General features: G+C 34.7%; 1 pseudogene; it reads left to right on the top strand.

The window, feature by feature from the left end:
* The window catches only part of LOC149553654 (uncharacterized), a 100,371-nt pseudogene extending 74,559 nt beyond the window's left edge, over positions 1-25,812 (top strand).
* Positions 25,813-26,060: the final 248 nt, after the last annotated feature.

Raw genomic sequence — 26,060 nt, forward strand, 5'->3', positions numbered from 1 at the left:
AAGGCCTACTCTTAGACAACCTAAGAGGAATGACCCAAGTGGGGAAAAGAAAATTATCCAGCTCTTCCAACCCACTATAAACTCAAGGCTATCAAGGACACAAAACCTTGGTAGATGTGTTTATCTTTGCTTAGTGTGATCACTTATGGGATTTTGACCATAGGGAGATCACTAGGAAAGAACACTTAAGGTGTTCTTGTGACTACTAGGTCTATTACCCATTGCAAGGTGGGGTGTCCCTTAATTGGGTGCAAGAAGAGCACTATGAATGAAAGCCCTATCTAGACACCCTAGGTTAGTATCCACCCTATTTTTTCACTCAACTTCTTGGTGCAAGGATTGATCCTAGTGGACTACCTAGATCACCCCAAGATTTATACTCACCATATGTGCTCCCTTGGTTGTGGTTATGGAACTTCTATAAAAAATTTAATATCTCTTGTGGTAACCACTTGGTTAGAGGTGAAGGAGCATCAAGAATGGGCCAAGTTGTTGAGTAATGAACCATGACCTTAAGGTAGATTGCTTGGTTTGACCAGTGTTAACATTCTTGCACATCAAACAATTGTTGTAATATTAGTAGAAAGGCTATTATGATATCACAAGTGCATGTTGGCAAGGTTGTTTTTACCCTTGTTCAATTGTTTGAGACATGTTAAAACACTTACTTTTTGCAAGCCTTGCTGATAACTAACATGAACTAGGAACATACACTGTCTGATTTAAAAAAGCACTAGATTGTCAAGACTGAAACACAAATTTTGGAGTCAAAACTGGTCTTTTGTACACACAAACTAGTACTTTATCGCTTGCTCTTTGAAGAAATATCACACAACTATAATTTACCTAAATTGTCTTACTTGCATGTTATGAGTTATATCACACTTGTATATTGAGATCTATCTCACTACTTTTTGTGAACTATAATCTTTAAGAAAAGTATCACCCTCCTATTCTAAAGTGTATTGCACAAAGTTTTATGTTATCCTACTATCACTTGGTAACTGAGAAAGTCTTGCCTAGAACTATTTCTTACCAAAACAACATTTGCATTTTGGTTTTTCTTGTCTAGGGTATGTCACTTCCATCTCCTGGGTTTGGGTTACACATTTGTATGTTAGGAAGCTATCTGAGGTTGAAAAGATGGGTTTAGTCTACCAAATGTAAGTCTTGAAACATTACTGATAAATCACTTGTCAAAATTTGGTTACCATTCTTTTTAGCTACTTGCTATTGAGCTTCTTGTTTACTCACTCAGCTCAAGTCACTAGTGCTATAAGTTCTTGAGCATTGTTTGATAAGACATCTCTGACACTTTGAGAAGTGGCTAATCTTGATTATAAAAGATTCAACTATGACTTACTTTTCTTATCCTATTAAAAAAAGACAAGTCCTTACATGTTGGTTACAACTAGAATTCAAGTTGGGAGTAGTAGCCATACCCCTTTTGTTTTCAAACAATTAGAAACCCCACCTAGACATCCTCACAAATAGCCTTGTGTGGAAGACCTTGAGCCTATTGAAACCCAAATAGCTAACATTAGGCATAATCTACTTTATAGTTTTGAAAACCTGTTTGGCACACCTTGTGAGACAAATAAGGGTGAGAACATTTTTGTCACCATGGTACACCTTGATGAAGTCCAATGTCATTTAGAGGAACAAGCATATGAAAATCAAAGTATCTTAGAAGCCATTTACACTAGGGAGAAAGAACATCGACAAGCTGAAAAAAATAACTATACCCACCATGAAGGGAACAAGGGGACTTGATCCCAAAATCCTTTTGATGGAAATGATGGCAACAACACACCTTCAAGAACTCCTAGAGTCACCATGGGCATGTGCCCTTCTCATCATGAAAGTGATGAAGAAGAAACTAGTGAAGATGTTATAAAATTCCAACAAGATGGATTTTCTCAAAAATTGATGCTTAGAGCTTTAGAGGAAAACAAAGACCAATACTTTTGATATATGGCAGCAAGAGGATGGAAATTTCCGCAAGATTTTTATATTGAGTGCATAATTCCAAAATGAGAACCCAATGAACCTGAAATATTAAGGGAAGAAATACAAGAACTAAGGAAACAATTTGTACAATTGCAAGCTTCAAAAGAACCACCTAAAACTTCATTTGTTGAATCAATATGTGCACTTCCATTTGATAGGAGTCTATACATGCTACCATTTCCTAAGGAAGATCATTTATGCATGAAGACATCTTTCTTATGAGGTTATTTCCTAGGAGTATAAGAGGGCAAGCTATGGAATGGTTCACCAAATTGAGTCCTCCTATTAAAACATTTGATGAGCTTGTACAATGTTTTATCCAACAATACTCCTATAATATATTCAACATCATGTAACACTTTTGGACTTATGCAACATCAAAAAAAAATCAAGAGAACCTTTTGCAACATATCTTCAATGATGGAGGTCATTATACTCTCAATATCCTTGGCAAGTTCTTAAGGCTAAAAAATTGATATTTTTTTCAATACACTCATACCAAAATTATACTTTGATCTAAGGAAATAGCTATTCACATCTTTCAGTGCCATGGTTGAGAGTTCATATTATATTGAAGATGTTGCTTTCAAAATGGGTGATATTGTCATATACAAAGACAAGAACAACAATGGAAATGGTAAAGGCAAAGGTAAACCTTGGAATAAATCAAGTATGTTGTCAATGATGGAGTAATGGATACTCCTAAGACCAAGGAATCCATATTTTATCTTTCCACTACCATCTATGCCACAAATCAATAAGAAAATGCAAAGCCACAAACACTTGACAAAAGCTCTAAGTTTACCAAGAAATGATGTGTTTACACACTTATGGTTAAACCCTATAAAGTGGTTTAAAAACTCTAATTGCAAATAAGTTGATTACTTTTCCAAATAATTCTTGACCCTATGACCCACCCATTAAACCCTTGTGGTGGAGAGAGGACCATATCTACAGTTACCATCAAAGCAAGGGTCACAAAACTGAAAATTATTTTACGCTCAAAGATATAATTAAAGATCTTATCAAGGAAGGAAAAGTTGTCATAGATGATCTCACCAAAAATGTCAATCACAAAGCTTTTAAGAAACCCTTACTAGAATATTAGAAGGGAAAAACCTCTAAAGCTGCTAAAAAAATCATGATGCCAAGATTAGCTATGCTTATGCTGACATAGACAATGTTATAGGTATGCTTGAGCCCGTTGAGTATTTATGCATGGCAAGTTATAACGATGACAATTGATATGTAGATGAATGACCTAAAGTTGTCTTAAAAACATGCAATGCTCCTCAATACCATAATGACTCTAGACCTAAGGTGGTGGTCTAGGTGACCATTTGTTTTTCATCACAAAGTGAACCACTTAATGTTGTTACTAGGGGGCAATCTAAGGTTGTTCTAAAAGTTGCCTAGGATTCCAAGTATACTTCATCTTCTAAATAACCAACCATTTCTAGGATCTCTAACTATGACCTTGTTAGTCAATTATAATGTACCCTAGCTTAAATTTCCATTTTTGAGTTATCAGAGTTATCTCCTTTGCACAAGGATATCCTTGAAAAAACTTTATGCTCTACCAATGTTCACACAGATATCAATGTGGAACAGTTCCAAGCTATGGTGAATCATATCTCTTCACCTCATCACCTCACCTTTTCTGAAGATGATGATCAAGCTCTTAGTCATCCCCACAAGCATGCTCTCCATGTCAAAGTCCAAATCATCCATACTCACATTCACTGAGTCTTGATAGACAATTATTTCCTTTAATGTGATCCAACAGTTGGGCATGTCATAATTTTCCATTGACCCTAGGTGAAAGATCACCATAAAAACTTATGATGAGGTTGAAAGACCTTTCAAAGGTCTAATTGTGCTACTAATTAGATTTGGTCTAATGGAGAAGGATGTTGTTTTCCAAGTCCTAGATATATCCCTTACATATAATTTTTTTGTTGGGATGACCATGGATTCATGACATGCAAGTGGTGCCTTCTACGTACCATTAGTGCATTAAGTTTCCTTTTAATGGTACTAAAGAAGTTTCCCCTAGTGAAAATAAATGGCCATCAACACATTGTCTACTACAAAAACACTAGTTCCACACAATTGTTTTTCTCATGAGCCAACACCGTCTCTTACAAAGTGTGAACAAAAAATGAAAATGATGAGTCTTGGTATGGGCGAATACACTTTAGACTTTGTTGTTGCTCTACCTATTTCCCCTTGATCTTATGGGAAGTTGTCTACAAAAAATAAACCTTCTACATTTTCCATGACTCTTTTTGGCACTTTTGTATAGTTCTTAGTTCTCCTAGAAGCAGAAAAAGAAGAACAAGCTATTAAAGATTGGATATATAGGGGAGAAGAAGATGAAGAGGATATTACAGTCACCACTCCCATTTCTCCCAAATGATATGGAAAAGGATATAAGTTGTTTGTGAAAATGGGCTATCAAAGTCATGGGTTCTTAACTAGTCACAAAAAAGCTTTGGTTGAACCTTTAAGTCATACTCAAGGTCATAATGCTCAAGACACTACTGGCCTAGGATTTGTGCTAGAGAATAATATGTTAGAATCTACTCAAAATGTGCCCATATCTAGTGAATTAGAGGATGATGATTCTCCCTTTTTTTCTGCCACTTTTCAAGATTAAGACTTTATACCTGTAACCTCTCTTCTTTGGGGAGAAGAAACAGTCACTACCAATAATAATGATGAGTCTTCCACCTCTAGACAACTAGAATAGGATGAATCCGTCCATGAAGATTTAGATAGAGGATGGATTAGACAAAATATTTCCCATCTAATTGTTAGAGATCAAAGTATAGACTCTTATGAGTATGAATGGGAGATTTTATCAAATGCCTCTTGTGAACTTGAGGTTGATGTCATTCACACTTATGCAATTCAATCAAATGCGGTAGATGAGTCTAGTGCAAGGTCCAATGAGTTTGTCTTGCAAAATGCTTTAGTGGGACATGCTAGTCCCTCTAAGACTATTTTGGATCTAGATACCTTTGCAACATTTACTATAGGCTCAACTTCACATGTCACTAGAGATTACTCTTTTCACATCAATAACCTTGAAGTGTCTACCTCACTCTCATTAATTCATCTCGATCTCATAGATTGGTCCATTCAACATTAGATATTGAAAATATATTCTTTCTGAAATGACTATGAGATTTCCTATTACCTAAATGCCATTGAACCCATCACTTCTTCCACTAGTGAACCTAGGGTTCACATGATAGAATCAAATATCAGGTATCTTAGTCATAAAATCAAAAGAAAAAAAAAGGTCAGATGGCAAAAACCACATTGTGGTGGTATCTGAACCTAAAAATAGTAAAAATAAAGACATATCTAATGGTGAAAACCTCTTTGAGGCACCTATGAATGAGGTACGTGGTAGTCTTCCAAGCTATTTTCAAAATAGATCATCAATTCTCATTGAGCCTACACAGCCAATCAACTTGGGGATAGAAGAATCTCCTAAAATTATTCATGTAGCTCAATCATTGTCAGCTAAAGAAAAGGAGCAATTTGCCCAATTTTTTCAAGATAAAAAGATCAATTTTGCATGGGATACTTGGACATGTCTAGGATTGACATAGATCTTATCATGCATCATTTGTCTATTTCTCCTGATATTAAGTTTATTAAACAAAAATTGAGAAAGATGCATCCACATGTAGGTTTTTTGGTGAAAGAAGAATTGAAAAACTTTTGAGTTCAATTTTATTAGAGTAATTGACTATGAAAAATAGATCTCCAACATTGTACCTATATCCAAACATGATAAAACCATTCAAGTTTGTACTGATTTTAGAGATTTTAACAAAGCATGCCCCAAGGATGATTTTCCACTTCCAAACATTGATATGATAATAGATATAACTAAAAGGTATGAAATGTACTCCCTTATGGATGGGTTTTCTAGGTATAATCAATTTTAGATAGCTCCAACCGATCAAGAGAAGATAGCCTATACATGTTCATGGGGTACTTTCTATTGGAACGTCATGCCTTTTGGGCTCAAGAATGTCGATGTTACCTACCAAAGAGAAACAACCACCATATTCCATGATATGATGCATAAAAATATGGAAGACTATGTTGATGACACATTGGTAAAATCTAGAACAAAAGATACACATCTTGAAATCCTTAGTTTGATATTGGATTATATGGAACAAATCCAACTTAGGCTAAATCCAAAAAAGTGTGCCTTTGGTGTCGCTTTTGGAAAATTGCTAGGCTGCATTATCTCAACAAAAGGTATTGAGGTTGATCCTGAAAAAGTCCAAGCTATCATGGATATGCCTCCTTCAAAAAATATTAGTCAACTTAGAAATCTACAAGGATGCCTACAATCATAAAAAGGTTTATTTCTCAATTGGCTAATAAAGCTCAACCTTTCAACAACTATTTGCATAAAGGTTCTATTCATATCTGGAATGATGAGTGTCAACAAAGTCTAGATCAAATCAAAAGGTACTTGTAAAAACCTCTATTTTTTATGCCACCTATTCTAGGAAAACCTTTGAACTTGTATATCTTAGCTACAACTTCTTCTGTAGGAGTGCTATTAGCCTAAAGTGATGAGACTAGTAAAGGATCGGCTATATATTATGTTAGTCAAACTTTGTTTTCTTATGAGATGAATTATACAAGTATTGAGAAAGCTTGTCTTGTAGTGGTATTTGCTTCTCAAAAGCTTTGACATTAGATATTGACACATACAATCCACCTAGTTGTCAAATTGATCCTTTGAAATATCTATTTAGCAAAGTTGTGCTTATATGTCGTCTAGCTAAATGGAAGATGATTCTTTCAGAATTTGACATTTAGTATGTCAAACATAAAGCCATCAAAGGACAAGCCATAGCTAACCAACCAGCTAATTTTCCTCTAAAGGATACAACACCAATACAAGCTGAATTTCTAGATACCTCAATTATGTACATCACTGAGAGAACTTGGAAAATGTTCTTCGTTGGTTCTCATACACAAAATCAATCAAGAGTAGGTATATTGTTTGTTTACTCTCATGGGTATACAATTCCCAAATCTTAAAAACTCTTGTTCCCTTGTACAAACAACACGGTAGAATATAAGGCTTTAACATATAGGATCAAGATGGCTCTTGAATGGAGAATAACTAAATTGCATATCTACAGAGATTTCTAGCTTGTTATTAACCAAGTAAATAATGACTATCAAATGAAAGATGACAAGTTGATACCTTAAAAAAATTTGATAGATTCTCTAAGGAACTACTTCACTTTTGTGACATTTCAGAAAATTCCTAGAGTAGAAAACAAAGTTGCTGATGCTATGGCCACTCTAGCATCCATTGTCCAACTACAAGAACACGAATCTCAATTTGAGTTCATGGTGGAAGAATTGCATCATCTTGCCTATGATACCTCTAATAATCAAGTGATCTGCATCATTGTAGGTCATGATTCCTCCTGCTATGCCACCATCTTCTCTTACCTACGTGATAAAATTATTCCTGAGAACCTCACACGCAACTAAAAACACCAATTCTTTTGCAACACTTCACATTACATTTTGGTCTCTAGTGACTTGTATAGAAAGGGTCTAGATGGAAAATTGCTTTTGTGTTTAGAGGTAGAAGAATTTGAAAAGGCACTTGCCAAATTCCATGAGTACATTTGTGGGGCACATTCTAATGGCCTTGCACTTTCTCAAAAGTTGCTTAGAGCAAGTTATTACTAGCTAACTATGCAAGCTGATGTTGTTCATTATGCCAAGTCTTGCCAAAAATGTCAACTCCCTAGTAACTTAATTCATGCTCCTAGATGTGATTTGATTCCTTCCATGATATATTGGCTATTTCAATAATGGGCCTTTGACTTGGTCAACAAAATTCACCCAAGTTCATCTAGTGGCCACAAGTTCATCATTACAACAACTAAGTATTTCACTAAATAGGTTGAAGTTGTGCCATTATCTACTACTATAGGCAAAAATGTTGCCCTATTTATACTAAATCACATCATTTGTTGATATGGTATTCCTTCCTCTATTGTCATTGATAATGGAGGACAATTCAAAAATAAGGACCTAAGATAGCTATGCAAGAAGTTTCTGATTAAACAACATTGCTCTTCCATTTATTACTCTCAAGGGAATGGCAAAGAAGAGGCCTCCAACAAAATATTGTTGAAAATCTTGCATCACACAATTCATAAGTTTGGGAGAGATTGGCACCTACAAATAAATCTAGGACTTTGGGCTTACAGAACTACCATTCATACTCCTACAAGGGCCACACCCTTTTCTTTAGTCTATGGTTTCGAGGTCATTCTCCCATTAGAAGTAGAGATTCTCTCCTTGTGAGTCTCTTTACATGGGTTGATAATTTACAAAGACCATAGAGCTATGCGAATACATGAATTAGAGACTCTTGATGAGTGTCGTAAGGTAGTTTTTTATCATATGGGGGCTTATCAAAAGTGCATGTCTACTTAGTATAACAAAAGGGTTCATCCACATGAGTTTCAAGTTGGTGATCTCATGCTTAGGAAAAATCCAAAAAATTAACAGCATAGAGAGCAAAAGGGAAAGTTTGAACCCAATTGGTTAGGCCAATACAATATCACAACAACATTTGGGTCTAGTGCTTATCAACCATCTACTCCTAAAGGTGAAGGACTTGTAGAGCATATTAATTTCCTACACTTATAAAAGTTCTACACTTAAAGGCTTACTACTCATCTACCTTGTACATATTTATGATCCTAAAAAAATCCTTAAAAAAATAGAAGATGTCCTAAAAAAATGATCATCTTAGTGAAAACCTAGCAATAGGCACTTTGATGCATCACCAAAAAAATCAAAAAAAAGGAAAAAAGTCCAGAAGAAAAATAAATAAATCTATCAAGTGGTGAAAACCTAGAAACAAGTATTTCTTGAGACCCTTTCACCTATGTCTATTAGCCTCAATCACTCATTTCGCTACATGTTTCCTAGTTTGGGATTGTTTCTTGTCCTTGTCTTGGGGGAATAGTTACTTAGCCTATTGGGGTTTTTCTTGTGCATTAGGAAAACAATGTTTCTCAACACTACCCCCAAATTGACATTAAGTGTTTCTCAACAATTTTTAGATAGTTTACCTATGGTTTCTAATGTTGCAATATTTCTCACTATCAGAATCAAGTCTTGAAGAAATGGCCAAGTAAATTACACACATGCACTTAAACACTTTAATGATTGAGCTATGTTGATCTTTATTTACTTTGTGTGTTTTCTATGACAATTTATTTACCATGTGTTCCCTCCCTAATAGTCTCTCAAGGATGCCATTGACTTGAAATACTAGAGGCATGGAGCAATTTTTCTTGATTTCTACTTGTGGGTATACTTTATCTATCTATAGTGTTTTAAGCATTCATGCTTGTCCTATTTGAAACTTTGACTTGTAAACATATCATCCTTGGCTTATTTTCCACAAGACCACACTTGGGGATTATCATGGCACTTATGCCTCAATACAGGTGTAATCTTGCTAAACTAAACTTAGGGATTCTAATCACATAGTTATCTCGACTTACATGTCTTTGATACTTAATATAGATTTCCACATACCTATCTAATATCGATTATATTCATATCCTCATAGTTATACTAGTGATGGTTGTATGATCTCATGATGTCCCTAGTAAGCTCTCAATGATGAAATACGAGTCTAAATGTTATGTTTCCCTTGTCAGTAAACCACTTTGCCTATTAGCTTGCATTTCAAGTTCATTTTTCTAGTCTAGTCTTACATTCCTACATATGGGGAGAGCTCCCTCTTCATCTTATTTGTGGACATATCAGCTAACTTGTTTCACATCCTTCTTTGCTTTCTTTATCATTCCTTTTACCTTCTTGATCTTTCATTTCATATCTATCTTGCCATCCTGCCATCACAAGGGTTAATCTAAACATCACATTCAATCTATCCAAGTGTCACATATTTTTAGAAACATAAAGTCTATAAAATAAACATGAGAGTTAAAAATATCATACATAAGAGAGATACATGAGCATGAGTATCCAACCAAACACATACATGAGCAAGAAATAGAAATTGAAACATCACATGAAAATTAAAATGTTGAAACATCCATTTGAGACAAGTACACAAAATTGCCAATTGAATCTAGTATCTCATATATATATATATATATATATATATATATATATATATATATATATATATATATATATATATATATATATATATATATATATATATATATATATATATATATCAATGCATTACAATGCATATACAAAAATGAGATCTAAAATTTGGATATCTATCTCAAGAATACATGTTGTACAATCAAAATGTCAAAAGTGTTATAATCAACCTATGACTAGCTGCCACCCTCTATGGTTAGTGGTGGTCTTGGTGGAGGAGCATGTCTCCTATATGGTGGTAGTATCACACCCTCTGATCTACCAACCCACTCAAAGTAGTTGGGAAGTCCCTACCCTAGCACCACCACACCCCTATAGGTGGCATAATAGTATGTGGCATGTGCACCATAATGTGTTGCCTCTCACCTTGCTACATCATGCTCCCTCTAGAGCTCATCCACCCATGCTCGCTCATATATCAATTGCTGGTCTTGAACTACAATTTCCACTTGAGTTGTCTGAAGCTCTACCTCCAAGGCATGGATCCTCACATCTCACTCATCACCCCTAGCTAGTTGCTCTACCTATGCCTCCACCCTCCCTACTTGCTACCACCTTAGTGGCATCTCCTCCTCCTCCATCTCCCTCATGGCCTATGCCCACATCCTCCTCTACCCTGATCAAGACCCCTCTCTAACCTCCATCCATTGACCACCTCTGCCTCCACCCCCATTTACACCACCTTCATGTCACCCTCCTATGAGTAGTGCATCAAGCTCTATAAATCATGGGAATAGGTGCCTTTGTCTCTCATATAAGTATGCAAGATCTACCCATGCATCTACTACATTTGGGTGATAATCCCAAGGAGTGAGCACTAGAGTTGTTGTATTCTATACTACTATCTAATATTCTAGTATCATCAACAATCCATGTGCCTTGTTAGAATGCATCTAAATGTAGGTGGTAGTCTCTACCAATATCACCTGTCACTCTACAAACTATCACCATACTCAGTTGATTACAAACTGCTCCACTATATTTGTACTCCTAGCCACCAGTGGCCTGATATATCTCATATAGTCTAACTCTCATGCATCAGACTATCTGTGGAAATCTCTGTAAGGCTACCATGTGAATTTTGTGAGCTCATCAAAGATACACTGATAATAGGTCACATCTCCACTATGCGTCTATGGGAAAAATCCTCTATAACCAAAAATATATGGCTAGCTCCACTCTCATAGCTGCACCCATGGTCAAATCATAGTAATGTACTCCCATGCCCAGATCTATGCCACCATTGCACCACATGCCCATGAGTGGCCCTTGTGATAAAATATCTCATGTAGCTCATGGTACATCTCTGCTAGTATCATTGGCCCCCATGCCATCCTGCATGGTCTTACAATTAGATCAAACACCAATTGACCCCATCCTAGTGGGAAGCCCTTCTGGCCCCTATGTGTCATAAAAACTTGAGCTACCAATGAACATAGTAAGCTAGGGAGAGGGTAATCTACTCCATACTTGGCAATCAATTGCTCCCAACCCAGATGATAGTCTAAAATGGTGACATCATGAAACAACTATTGCATCATGGCTCACCCCTCTATCAAGGTCTAATCATAGTACACCTATGACATAAGTAAGGTTAACATCAGTATCCCTAGCATCAATATTTGCAAAACGTGACAAGAACAATCAATCAAACAACTTATCAACTTGCCCTGGCATGGCACTTAAAGAATGCGATACACATCCTCTAATGTAATAGTGGCGTCTCTAGTTAGTAGATGAAAGGTGTTATGCTCATTGTGCCATTACTCAGCTAGCATAGTCAACAATCCATGGTTTTACCATATATGGGGCATCCATATGATCCATCACAAACCCATAGCAGATATGGCAACATGCTCATCATTGGTCAAATAGTATACAACACATAAGCCCACCACTTTGGGGGCTCTGATAAGTAGCACTGGAAATACCTCCTGTCAACACATAACATGTTCATGTTAGTAACGCATCACAAATGTGATCATAATGTATAAAATCCACAAAAATATGCTTTGAAAAATTTGTATGATACTTTTTCCTACTATAGGTGAGACAATATGCTAGAAAGTTATCATGTGATACTTTTTCTAAAGCCATGTAACACAATTATGGTGTGCAACATTTTGCACTAGTTCATGCAACATATGGGTATGTCCCATACGATAGACTATATAACATTTGTGCAATACATTTTGGGAAAAAATCTATTCTGCAATATTTACCAAAGTACCCCTGTGATACTTTTTAAGTATCACGTAATATTTTTCAAAAAACCCTACAAACATGCAAAAAACACCAAAAAGAGCTCAAAAAATGACAAAAAGAGGTCACTTATCGGTGCCCCATACTACTCTAGCTAGTTGTGCAACTGGCTACACTCAAAATGGTGTCAGTGAAGTGGAATGTTTGCTAAAGCCATGGTAGCCTCTCAACCACTCACAAGCACTCAATAAATTACAAAAGACAAAATGATTTTGAAAATGACACTTGGGCCCCTTTTATAGCCCCCAACCTCATTTTTTACCTAATTTTCAAACCCCTTAGAATAGCTTGAAAATTGTACCACTAGCTAATTTCAATGTCCTAGATCCATTTTCAAGATCAAAATTGAAATTTCAATTCATCTCAATGGTCAAAATTACATTTTAAAAATTTCACCTTCTTCTGAGTAGTTAGTCAACCTTCTGAGGTCTAATCTCTGAATCATTGCTGGGGTATCTTCATTTCTTCATATCTTCATCATTTCTATGCTTCATATTTACTCAAATTCACCTTTTCATGTCTAAAATCACCTTTTTACTTGATTTGATCTAATTTTCATGTTTTATCCTTTGTGGTCAACTTTGGTCAAACTAAGGCATTCTATCACTTCTTAATAGTCATTCTTTGGTTCTCATCACCTATCTGTCATCTTGGACATTGCTATACCTAGATTTTCTCATATCTAGTATGCTTCTGCATTCCCCTTACCTCATTTTGATTTTGATCTCAAGGGGGCAAAAGTACACTATCATCACTTGCTAAAGCTATCTATTTCCAAGGAGCATTTGTTTGATCTTTTCACTTGCTCTCAATCTATCTACTTTTCTAGGTGTTAGTATTCTTTTTGAATTCTAACATCATCTTTTTCTCCTACTGTTTAGTACTATTGCTATCAGGATGTACATTTAGGATTTGCTATCTATTTCTACATTTCATTCTTTGGAATCAGATATCTATATCTATTGCTGCCTATTTGGTTTCTATTTTCTTTGACATAAGGTGTTCCTAGAATGATCACACATTAGTCAAACAGGAGCAAATGTGATCACTTAAAAATGGTCATCTAGACTATTAGCCCCCTTATCAACATTTTAACTTATTTAATTAATCATTTACCTAGACCAAATTGCTAATAATCAATTAATTTGATTATAACCTATAATTTGACTATGCTACCCTAAGTTTATTATTTGATTAAAAGAACATGTCCCCTTTTGATTAAATAAAAGACCTCATTCTTTTAAACCACTTAAAGTGCACACATAAAGTCCTTTTTCTATTTTGCAATTAAAAACAAAGGATTGTGAGACTTTTGTCTTATATGATAAATCAACTTATTTTCTATTGGTTGACTTGTGTGTGCACATGGATCCCTCCCAGTTTTGAACTCAACCATTGATTATCCACCATCTCAATCTTGATCTCTACCATCCGTACAACTTTAAAAGGGAGAGAGCTTTGCCCCTCAAAGGATCCACACTCTTGAGTATTGTTATGTTGCAGGTTTTCTATTTGAATGCTTGAGAGCTTTTGTGGAGAATACCATTTCTTGTCTATGTTTCTTCCATCCATAGTATTTTGTCATATGACATCCTAGTTTAGTTGCATATAGTGTAATTCTTTTGCAAGTAGTTTAGATCACATAGTCTAATTAGTATGGATGTAACACTTTCATTTGCTTAGCTTAGTTGCATTCTGCATTTCATCTTAGTTTACTCTCATCCTTGCATTGCATATTCAAGAGTTATTTGACACTAGCATTCTTGCTCTTGTTCAAAGAATCTCCCATTTCATGGTTTACTAGGAAGGGTTGCATTCATAAGGTGCAACTGAGAGCTATTTTATGCTCATTTGTATGTTTTTTGCACTCCATGACTAGGGATCCCTAAGCCACCATTTCAAGCTTTCTAATCTATGGAAAAACTTGGATAAAAGGGCTTAGGGAAGTGCACTTTTCTTAGTGTATAGTACCAGTAGTATTAGCACCAAAGAAAAATGGAGAATAGAGGATTTGCACAGATTCTTGCACTATCAACAAGATCACAATCAAGTATAGATTTCCATTGTCAAGTATTGATGATATTATGGATTATTTGAGTGGAGCTGAGTATTTCATGAAGATAGATCTGAAGAGTGGATACCGTTAGATTTGTATTAGAGAAGGTGATGAGTGAAAGACAAATTTTAAAAAAAGGGAAGGATTGTATGAGTGGTTAGTCATGCATTTTGGTCTAACCAATGCACCAAGCACTTTCATGAGGCTCATGAATGAGGTGCTAAAGGAATATTAGGGTAAGTTTTTCATTGTTTACCTAGATGATATATTGATATTTTGTAAGACATTGAAGGATCATTTGGTCCATATTCGCAAGGTGTTTGATAAGTTGAGGGAAGAAATATTGCTATCAAACCTGAAGAAGTGCAGTTTTGTAAAGAAGGAGTTGGTGTACCTAGGATTTGTTGTCTCAATAAAAGGTCTAAAAATGAATCGAGAGAAAGTGAATACTATCTTTGAATGGCCTACTCCAAGGAGTGTGATAGAGGTAAGATCTCTTCATGGACTGGCTAGATTTTACAAAATGTTTATAAGAAGTTTTAGTAGTATCTGGGGACCCTTGATTGAAACAATGAGAGGGGATAGGAAAGAGCTTAAGTGGAATGTACGAGTACATAAGAGTTTTAATCTATTGAAATAGAAGGTTATTGAGAAACTTATTTTAGCACTTCTTGATTTTAACAAGGTTTTTCAAGTAGATTGTGATGCCAGTGGTGTTGCAATAGGAGCCATTTTGAGCCAAGAAGGTTTACCTATTGCTTATTTTAGTTAGATGTTGAATTATACAAAAAGAAAATATTCTATTTATGATCAAGAATTTTATGCTATAGTTCAAGCATTGAAGAAGTGGAGACACTATCTTCTTCCTGAGGATTTTTTTTTGTATACTGATCATCAAGCTTTGCAATATTTGAATAGTCAAGGAAAATTGAACCAAAGGCATTTGAAGTGGGTTGATTTTTTGTAGAGTTATAAATTTAATTTGAAACACATGAGTGGGAAGTCTAACAAAGTTACAGATGCTCTTAGTAGAAGATAACTTTTGCTGAAAAAAATGTAGATAGAGGTGGTTAGGTTCAAGGAACTCAATAATTTATATCTAGATGATCCTAATTTTGGTGAAGTGTGGAAGGCTTGTATAGAGCTTGTTACACTTGACATGGCAAGATAGTTTGATTTCATGATCTAGGATAGTATGTTGTTCAAAGGAAGCCAATTGTGCATTCCTAGAAGTTCAATGAGAGAGAATCTAATCAAGGAGAAGTATAGTGGAGGATTGGCTGGACATTTTGGCATGGATAAAAGTATAGCTTTGGTTGTTAAGAATTATCGTTGGCCATAGTTGCAGCAAGATGTGAAGAAGTTTGTACAGAGTTGCAGAGTATCTTAGATGGCAAAAGGAGTGAAGCAGAATATAGGATTGTATCACTCATTACCTATACTTGAGAAGTCATGGGAGGGTGTTAGCATGGATTTTGTTCTTAGATTACCGAGGACTCAGTGTGGGCATGATACTATTTTTGTGGTAGTTAATAAGGTTTCAAAGATGGCACATTTTATTCCTTACAAGAAGACTAGTGATGATGTTCATGTAGCAAAATTATTTTTTAGAGAAGTGGTGTGACTACATGACCTACCAAAGAGTATAGTTTCATATTGAGATACTAGATTTTGTTTGGTATTTTCTGTGTACATTATGAAAGAAGTTGTAGATAGATTTGAAGTTTAGTTCATCACATCATCCACAGATTGATGGATAGACAAAAGTTGTGAATTACAGTTTGGGAAACTTGTTGAGATGTTTGGTTGGAGATAAGCCAAAAGGATGGGATCTAATTTTACCATAGACATAATTTGCATATAATAATTCTATCAATAGGAGTACTAGTAAATCACCATTCCAGATTGTATATGGGACTAGTCCCATAAATGCTTCTAAATTGAGGCAGTTGGATAAAGGAGAGATAAGTATTGCTAAATCAAAAGATTTTGCTAAACATTTGAAGAACATCCATGAGGATGTGAGAAAGCACATCATAAAGATGAATACATATTATAAGTCTAAGGTAGATGTGAAAAGGAGGTATAAATAATTTTAGATTGGAGATGAAGTCATGGTTTATTTGAGGAATGAGCTAAAGATGAAGAAGTTTGGCCTGTTCAAGACATTGAAAAGGCATGGTTCTATGAAGGAGGTGATGGAGATGAAGCTACAGAAGCGTAGTGGAGTATTCCAACAACTAGTTTAGCTACAAAGGAGATTGAGGAGATATTGGATAGTATTGTTGGAAAAAGTACAATGAATAGAACTTATGAGGAATACTTGGTCACATGGAAAGAGAGGCCAGTAGAGGATTCATCATGGCTAGCAAAGGAGGAGGTTAACTGTATTAGTTTTCCTCTAAACACCTAAGACATGATAGAGTCACTTCTCAAATTCCCTAGGTGTTTGATCTAGGAGCATCTTGGGTTTAAGAGCAATCTTGCATCTCCCCAAAAATATTTGTATTTCAATCTTGTCTATTTTAATAAGGAATAGTACAAAGGGTGGTTACAATTTATAGGAACATGCTATTTCTAGTAAGTTTTTCATATGAGCTTGGAATGTTCTCATTTTCTATAGGAAGGTTCATTTTAGAGTTATAAGCCTACCATAAAAATTTCATTGCTCAAGCATAAGTATCAGAGAAGTTTTTGCAGATTCTTGGTAGAAGAATTTGTAGAAAAATATTCAAGCTCATCATTGGAGGCCTTAGAATGACCGGATGAGGTCTGAAAACTCGATGGAAGGTACCTAGCATGGTTTTAAGCCTATAGATTAGGAGCTACATTTCTAAAAAGTGATTATAATAGCCAATCGGAGCAATGGTTTATGAATTATGGCCTTTCAAAGTTGGGCTACCTAAAATATCTAAAATAATTGTCAAAGATGTATTTGGCTGACTCTATATGTATTGTTAAGGTCTGTTGGCCCTAGGTATTAAGTTTCAATGTCTAGAACCTTCTCAGGTGGCATAAAATTTCCTATTTAAGAAAGGCCCAAACATTATCTAAGACAATTCTAGGTGATAGTTCGTAGCTTGTCTTGCAGATTATTGTAATGAAGGTGTGCATGTGGATTAGCATATTGTATTTGAGAATTCTATAATTCCACATTTATGGTGCAAATAAGAAGTCCATATTTTATTCTTGCATTTGTTACTTTTTCTTTGTTTCTGTTATGATTTTATAGTTCTAAGGGGAGCACCCTTCATTAGTTATAGCAAGGAACTATAAGTATTCTTATAATTGTTGTTGTTTCTCTAATCAATCATGTTGCTATTATTGCGAATGATTCTATAGCAAGTGAAATGAAAATTGAAGTCAATCCTCAACCAAGCACTACAAATATGAGTAAAGGTAAGGAAATCATTCTTTCACCTCTTCCAAAGGAAAAAGGGAAAGAAGTCAATGTTTCTTTTGATGAAGTTGATCTAGATGAAGACATAGTAATTCCAGATTGGGATCTCTCCAATGTTACTCTTTATTAAATGGACACTCTTGGAGAACTTTGGAAGAAAAGAGACAAACAACAAAACCTAAGAGCAGAGAAAAAGAAAATAAATCAAGTGCTAAAAGACATCAAAGATATATTTCTTGATGCCTTGAGTATTAAATTTGATGAAAATAACTCTATTTTAGACCAACTTGTTGACATAGTCCACAAGTTCAATGAAGATTTGAATGGTCAAGAGAAACTACTACATAGGGCAGAGAGAAAATTTGAGAATAAGGTTTTGGATAATGTGGAATTGAAGATTGCCATAGATCAAGTGGAACTAACCACTATTCTTATTTCTTTTGAAAGAATTATAAATAATATTGTTTCCTTGTTTGTAAAGTTAAGTGATACCACAAATTTTACCAAGAAAAATAGAGACAAGTTGTCAAAGATTGATACTGGTCTGAGGGCAAGTACAAACCAATTGTCACTTGACTCTAGTACTAGCTTAGTAAAATTTTTCAAGATCAGGTATCTAACCAACTTGCAAGTAGAGTTATTGAGAGAAGAATCAAGAATTAAGGCTACATTGTTAGCAATTTAGAGTTTGATAATTTTAAACATGGATGTAATGTAGAAACACAGTGTTCATGCAAAGACATTAATCTATGACAACAAATTTTCTATTGCTGATCATATGATAGAGTTATCAGCTGAAGTTTAGATAGCTTTGCATAGTTCTAAAGTTGTGTGAAAAAAATGGGACAAAGCCATGTCTCTAATTTCAAAGATACATAGTGATTTTCTCTCACATTTTAGTATTACCTTGTAAATATGCATTGTTGACATTTGTGTCAAAAATGAGGGGGAAATATAACATGTGAGGAATACAAAGGGGAAATATAGTTATATATATAGAAGATAAGGAGTCTTTTGAAGAAATCTATGTATATAGCAAAGCTACAAAAATAATTTTGAAAATTCAAAAATAGAGTCAGTGTCAGCTGAGTATCAGCATAGTAGTCAAAACTGAGCTACAAACCTAGCTACATTGACAGGGGGAGTTTTGACTTGTCATTTTGAGTATTCTAAATTTTTTGGTATGATAAGTGTTTTTGTCACTAATGCCAAAGGGAGAGATTGTTAATCCTATGGTCAGAGTATTTGTCAATTAGTGCCAAAACACTTAATCATTTGGTTGGTTACATTGTCACCAAGCACCACCAAGTAAACCTTGCAGATATTGTTAACCAAGCATGGAGTGTTAATTGAGTAGAGTATCTAGCTAGTGTTAACTAAGTAGAGTGGGTAGCAGTTTTGACTGAGCTGCAATAGTAACTGAGTTGTTGTAGTGTCAATCAAGCTCTTCAAAGTTTGTCAAGTCATTGGTGTTAACCAAGTTCATGCCAACTTCTAAGTGATCAATGTGAACTAAGCATCAGTGTTAACTGAGTGCCAAAGATTATCATGTTCACTATGTTGTCGAGTATTAGAATATCACCTAAGTGTACTTCTAAACCTAATTTTTACCACTGAGATGACTAGGCAAAGATTTTTTAATATAATATTATAGCCAACTTTAGAAGGTAAATATTTGGATTGTTATAAATAAGAGATATCTTGTCATATAAAAATGAGAATGAAATATAAGTAGAAATGTGAATTAGAGTTTGAAAGCTACAATTAGTATAAGGAAAAGTAGTCTCATCCATCACATTAAGGTGATCTTTTTACATCAAAGGAATCTCATTCAGAAAACTAAGTTGTAGAGTAGAGATCAGCTACTAGTTCATACTAATAGGTGCATCAGTAAAATGCTCTAACAAGGTGGACCTAAAAATCATATGAAAAATCTTATAACTAAGTACATACTTCATTGTATTATATAAATCCTTTCACAAGGTGGACCTAATAGTTTTTATTGCTCCTAACAAGGTAGATCATTAGAAGTGATCATTTGCAAGCCTTAATAGGCCAACTTTACACTGTAGTACTAAAACTTGTGGGTATCATCCCCACCCTAATTTTACTTTCTATTTGGAAGGTTTTTGGGTTACCAAATATTGTGTCAAGCATTATGAATGATTTATTACTTCCATTCTTTCATGAATGCAATTAGATTGAATTAATTTATGAAGGATTAATTGGTGAATTGAAGTTAGAGTTTTATTGGTTCTTGTTTCTTCCCCACCCCCACACCCCCCCCCCCCCCCCCCGCCCCCTCGTCACCTAGCCTTCTCTACATTTCCAACAAACATATCTAATGTTATTGTGTATGTGTATCTTCTTATGGTTGCTAGTTATATTGTTCATATGGTTAAGGATTAATAAGGTTGACAAATATTTTAATTGAATAATTGATTCACCCAACCACCACCCCCCCAAGTTATCTTGGTGAACTTTACTTTCTAAAAATTAGTATATCAGGTCCTTGAAAGAAAATATTAACAAGCCAACTTTACACTATAGTACTAAAGCTTGTGGGCATCATCCCCACCCCAATTTTACTTTCTATTTGGAAGGTTTCTAGGTTACCAAATACTATGTAAAGTGTTATGAATGTTTTATTACTTCCAGTCATTCATGCATGCAATTAGATCATATTAGTTAATGAAGGATTAATTGGTGAATTTCACTTAATTTTTTATTGGTTCCTAATTCACTCCCCCCTCCAGCATTCTCTACATTTCCAACAAACATATCTAGTGTTATTGTGTATGTGTATCTTCTTATGGTTGCTAGTTATATTGTTCACATGGTTAAGGATTAATAAGGTTGATGAACATTTTAATTGGATAACTAATTCACCCAACCCCCTCCCCCCACAATTATCTTGGTGGACTTTACTTTCTAACGATTGGTATATCAAGCCCTTGAAAGAAAATCATAACAGCTTAAGGAGATCAATGGTGGGTTACTTCAGAAAAGAAAGTCCTAAGTTTGATGGAGTTAACTACGACAGTTAGAAAAAAAAAATATGAAGACACATTTTCTATTTATGGGTCTAGGGTATTGGCTAATGATAAAGAATAGAAAGAAGATTATGGAAGAAAGAAAACTTGAGGATTGCAGTGAAGTTGAATGAGATCTATTTATGTTCAATATGCTTGCTAGAGAAGCATTATTTTTATCTCTTCCTAAAAATGAATACAACTATGTAAAATCCTTAGAAATACCTCATGAAATTTGAAAAGCTTTAGAAACTACATTTGAAGGTGATGTGCATGCTAAAAGAATAAAATTATGGAATTGGATATGTTTATTTCAAGATTCTAAGATGATGGAAGATGAATTTGTAAGAAGCTATATTGGTAGAATATCATAAAAAGAATTAAGTCTAGCAATGTATCTAAAACTAAAGATGAGATTATTTGGAAGATCCTAAAAAATTTGATACCACTGTTCAAGTGAACAACATATATAATTAAACTTTTGATACCCTATACTAAGAAGTTTATAGGAGAGACACTACTTGGAACATTAGAAGTACTATAAGTGAGCTTAAAGAAATCTAGATATTTTCCCAGAGTGGAGACAACCTTTAGTGCATAAGTGTTCATCCTTCTTTATCAAGAAGTGCAAGCACTAGTCGAGACTATTCTAGCAATAGTAAATCCAAATCTAAGAATTGAAGAAGGTGTTGGTGTTTCAAAATACTACCAAGCAACAAAATACTTGAAGAAGGTGTTGGTGTTTCAAAATACTACCAAGCAACCAAATACTTGATACTAGATTCTTGAAAGTACAAATTGGTCTAAGGGTTGGAAACCTCCTAGAATCAACCAAGAAAACTATAGATCTAGACCCAACTTCAATAGAATCACAGGTATTCTCTACTCTTTAGGTTCAACAAAACCAAGGCAGAGCTGCACATGAGGGATATCTTTACATATCATTGGTTTATAATTTGTGGCTTCAAAATATTCTTATTAACATCATTCTTTTTCACTTATATCCCTTATAGAAAAAAATGGTCACAATTCTTCTATACTTTGCAAATAATCCTTAATAGTATCAACTAAAAATGCTATACAAGGGATTATTACAAACAAGTTCTAACCAACTATTTAACTCTTCATACAAGAAAGTCAAGATTGATTTGATTTCTATTTGTGTTCTATGCAACCCCATGAACTCAACAATTTGCATTCTAAATAGTGATCAATACCTTATCCCTTGGGATAGAGAAATCATACTAGTAAAACTTGATCTATTGAATTGCCTTATAATTGAAATTATCAGCAGTTAACTCTAAATCCTCTTCTTATGAATATCCTCTTCTTATAATTCTAAGTCCCTTTTCATTTATGATATTATTCAATCTAATGCACATTAGTTCATCCATCTCCTTGATCCACTCTTCTTTATCTTTTAATTTAACCATGACCTTGAGTGCATGAGGGAAAAGTTCAAAAATTTCACTAAGATACTTTGAAAATAATTAGCAATCCTCATTTGTAATTCAAATCTCTTGTTATCAAAATTAGAGAGTCCATTAACCATGTCAAAAGTCTTTTCTATTTGCTCACAAGAATGACCAATGACTGAATAGCATACAATTGTGACATCATTATTCATACTATTCCATTTTTTGACAATTGGCTTCAAGGTGTCCTCATTACCTTTTAACTCATTCTATGTATCCATTAGTTTTGACAATTTAACATAAAATATAGGCCATTCTATCCTATCTACCAGATACATAATGTAGTCTCTCAATTTATTTTCATATTGGACACCTCGTTTCACATGTAATGACTAGATTTTAGCCCTTTCTTCTTCAAGCTCTTCAGTTGTGCATGCTTGGAGTCCCTTTGGGATAGCTAGTATTTCTACAAGAGGAGTCTACTTGAAAGGTTTAATTGGAGGATGAGGAGGATAAGTAATCCTTGGCTGACTATATTCTTCTCCCACCTTCCTCTTCCCCAATCATTTCTCCATTTGAGAAATTGTTCCTTCCAGTTGGTGTATTTTGTTCCCTCTTTCTTCATAGGTTCCTAGCACCCTTTTAAATCTAGCATTTAACTCAAGGAACTTATTTTTTGTCCTTGGAAGCAACTATCACTCCAAAATATGCCATCTCTTTAGTCATACAAGCAACTTTATCACTATCCACCTCATCTACCTTATAAACCATGAGGCTACCTATATGTTCAACATCTAAGACCTCTTGCATCCTAGTCTTGTCTTTTTTTGGATAGACCATATTACTAGGGCTTGATGGTCATCACTATATTTTAAACCCTTATGAGCCCGTAAGACCTCTTCTTCAGTTTTGAATTCGGTGTCCTTTTCTTTCCTCACAGTGTCAAAAATCATGGCATTTGCAATATCCCATTTAGGTAATATGAAGACTCCTGAATCCTTTAGCAACTATCTTCCCCCTTCAAGGGTTATTTGTGCAAATTCCTCAACAAGACTAGCCTTAACCTCCTACTCAATCTCAAAGTCATGTATGCCAGGTTGCTCTATTTTAAGCCTTATGCATTTCTCTTCAAATTTTTTTATACTTCTCCTCTACAAAAATTGAATGAATTCTCTAGACTTTGTTGGGACTCAAAATTGAAGCCCTAATTTTGAGTACCATTAAAAAATCAAGTCCCATGAGTGCTTTTAAATGCATATGTACCCAACTACCCATTTGAGCCCCATGAGGTGTTTAATGCTTCTAGCACCTTGCATTTAGTATGCCTATGTGTCCCATGAAGATACATTTCTATTCTAAGACATTTCGTGAAGTCATGTTTTGAGCAATTGTCAAATCTGCATTTTTGCTTAAGTGTCAAACAGTGAGAGGAGGCCTTGTTTGCATGTCAATATTTTGCACCCAGTAATTTTTCATGACTCGCCACTTTGGGAGTCTTTAGTGTCCATATCAAAGAACCCATGTTCCATATTTTGAGTCATTTTTAATCTATTTGACTAGGTTTTGAATCCTCAAAGTTGGTCATTTATTGATGTCATGCTAATGTGAATTGTTCAGAATTCTAGGAAGCCCTATTTGACTTGTTATAACTTTTACCCAGTTAATCAAAATGCTAAAATTCATTTTGCATTATATTTTAGAGGTCAGATACTTTCTATGTTTCAAGTTTGAGCTTATGACAAATCCGTTGGTCAGTTTTCAAATGTGATTCCAAATGCAATTTCTAACTTTTTTACTAGTGTCAAAAGGAGCAGATTTGTCAGAACCCCTGTTTGTGATGTTATATCTCAAAATCCATGATGGGTGAGATCAAATGGATTATACCACTATGTTTTACTCTAAAAATATGATAAGTATACCAATTTTCAATTCTTGATGAATTCGTCTTCACACTTTCCCAGGTCAATTCCATTTGCAAAAATCACCTCTTTGACAGTGTTTCCAGTGTGCAAATTCTGAGTAGCCCACTTTGACTGCTTGCCAAAATGCGTCCTATTATTCATCATGATCCAAAATCATAGATTCATATTGTCCTTATTACAATGAATGAATTCCCTAGGTTTCATTTTCCCAAGTGTTAGTTTGCCCAGTTTTCAAAACTAAATTCAAACACAATTTATTATTTTCTAACATGTTTTCTTGTAGGCAATTCTAAGAGGGCAACTTCGATAATCAATATCTTTTGACTGAGAATTTTTCATAAGATGAGATTTGATAGGATAGGAGTATGTAGAATAGAGAATCATTGTGCCAGTTTCAGAGCTGATGAGGTGTTCTGGTCAATTTTTTAAAGCCAGTCAAAGGACCTTCTGGCATTAAATTGATAGTTTACAATTTAATAATAAAATGAGTTTTAAATTTGATTGCCCATGGTCAAATTTTCTTTGAATTAGTATTAGAGGTTCATCGGATGTGTTTGGAATATTGGTTGTCCAAAAATGAATTTTTTTTTTAGCCGGACCCACTCTGGGGCCTGACTAATTGCATCAGGTTGATAGATACATGGGACTATGCATATTTTGGGAGATTGAAATAATTGTGACTCACTAAATGTTAGCATTTGATTATTATCAACTAGATGATTTTTTTTAACTCATGAATAGAAGCTCATTCATAACAAAGTCAAGGAAGAGGTTATTAGATGGATCTAAAAACTCTGTGGGCATTTTAGAACACCTTTGAACATCACCTATATCTAATGACATTGAGAATGTCTTATTTCCATTGTCAAATATGTCACACTCATCAAGGTATAATAGTTCATTGTGGATAGGAAGTCTTTAGAAGTTGCTAAATATTTCAAAATTTACTTGGGCATCTGATGTTTCTAAAGAAGATCAGATTAAGTTACTTTCAACAGAGGTAGAATCTCTCTAGGGAGAGATTGCTAGTGTTGATGATTGAAAAGCAAATCTAAAAGCCCAATTGGAGCATCTTGATGAGCTACTTAGATGTGTTCAACTTGCAAGTTATTTGTACACTAGAATGAGATGGATGTCTTTGCCAGGAGCACCTCCAATAGATTATACAAATGTTGATGATTGGATGCAAAGATTTGTGGTTCTTCAAGGATCATGCATTTTCTTCTATCTTTGATCAATAGATATAAGTCCACAAGATTCAATTCTTTTGGAAGAAATTGTTGGAGCTGGATGCCTCCCAAGTCATAAAGAACAAGATGGTGATGAAAGTTGGTTTTCCTTTTACATTACATCTTGCCATGGAATGCACTTTTAATGTTCCACTCAGTATAAGTGTCAAAATATCTATATATTTTCAAAAAGGAAGCTAGGGATGGTTAATCCCTTCTTACTCTCAAAAGATACCATCATGTTTTCTTTGGTATGATTGAATTTAGGTGGCTGGTTTGCACAAGGAAGCAAGATATTTTCAAGAGCTTATTAAGTTGGACACTACAAATACATTGATTCATACAAGTAGGACCTTAATGCACATTTTACACATAATGGTATAATGCATGCCTATGGCAAGAGTAGAAAAAAAAACCTGAGCTTTCTCGAAAGAGATAAGCAAAGGCATTTTATAGTGGGGTGAGAAAGATTTTTTACACCACCTAATTCTATCAAACATCAAAT

Source organism: Cupressus sempervirens, chromosome 6 (assembly GCF_028749045.1).
Source record: "Cupressus sempervirens isolate cs-2001-9-10 chromosome 6, ASM2874904v1, whole genome shotgun sequence".
Lineage (NCBI taxonomy): Eukaryota > Viridiplantae > Streptophyta > Pinopsida > Cupressales > Cupressaceae > Cupressus > Cupressus sempervirens.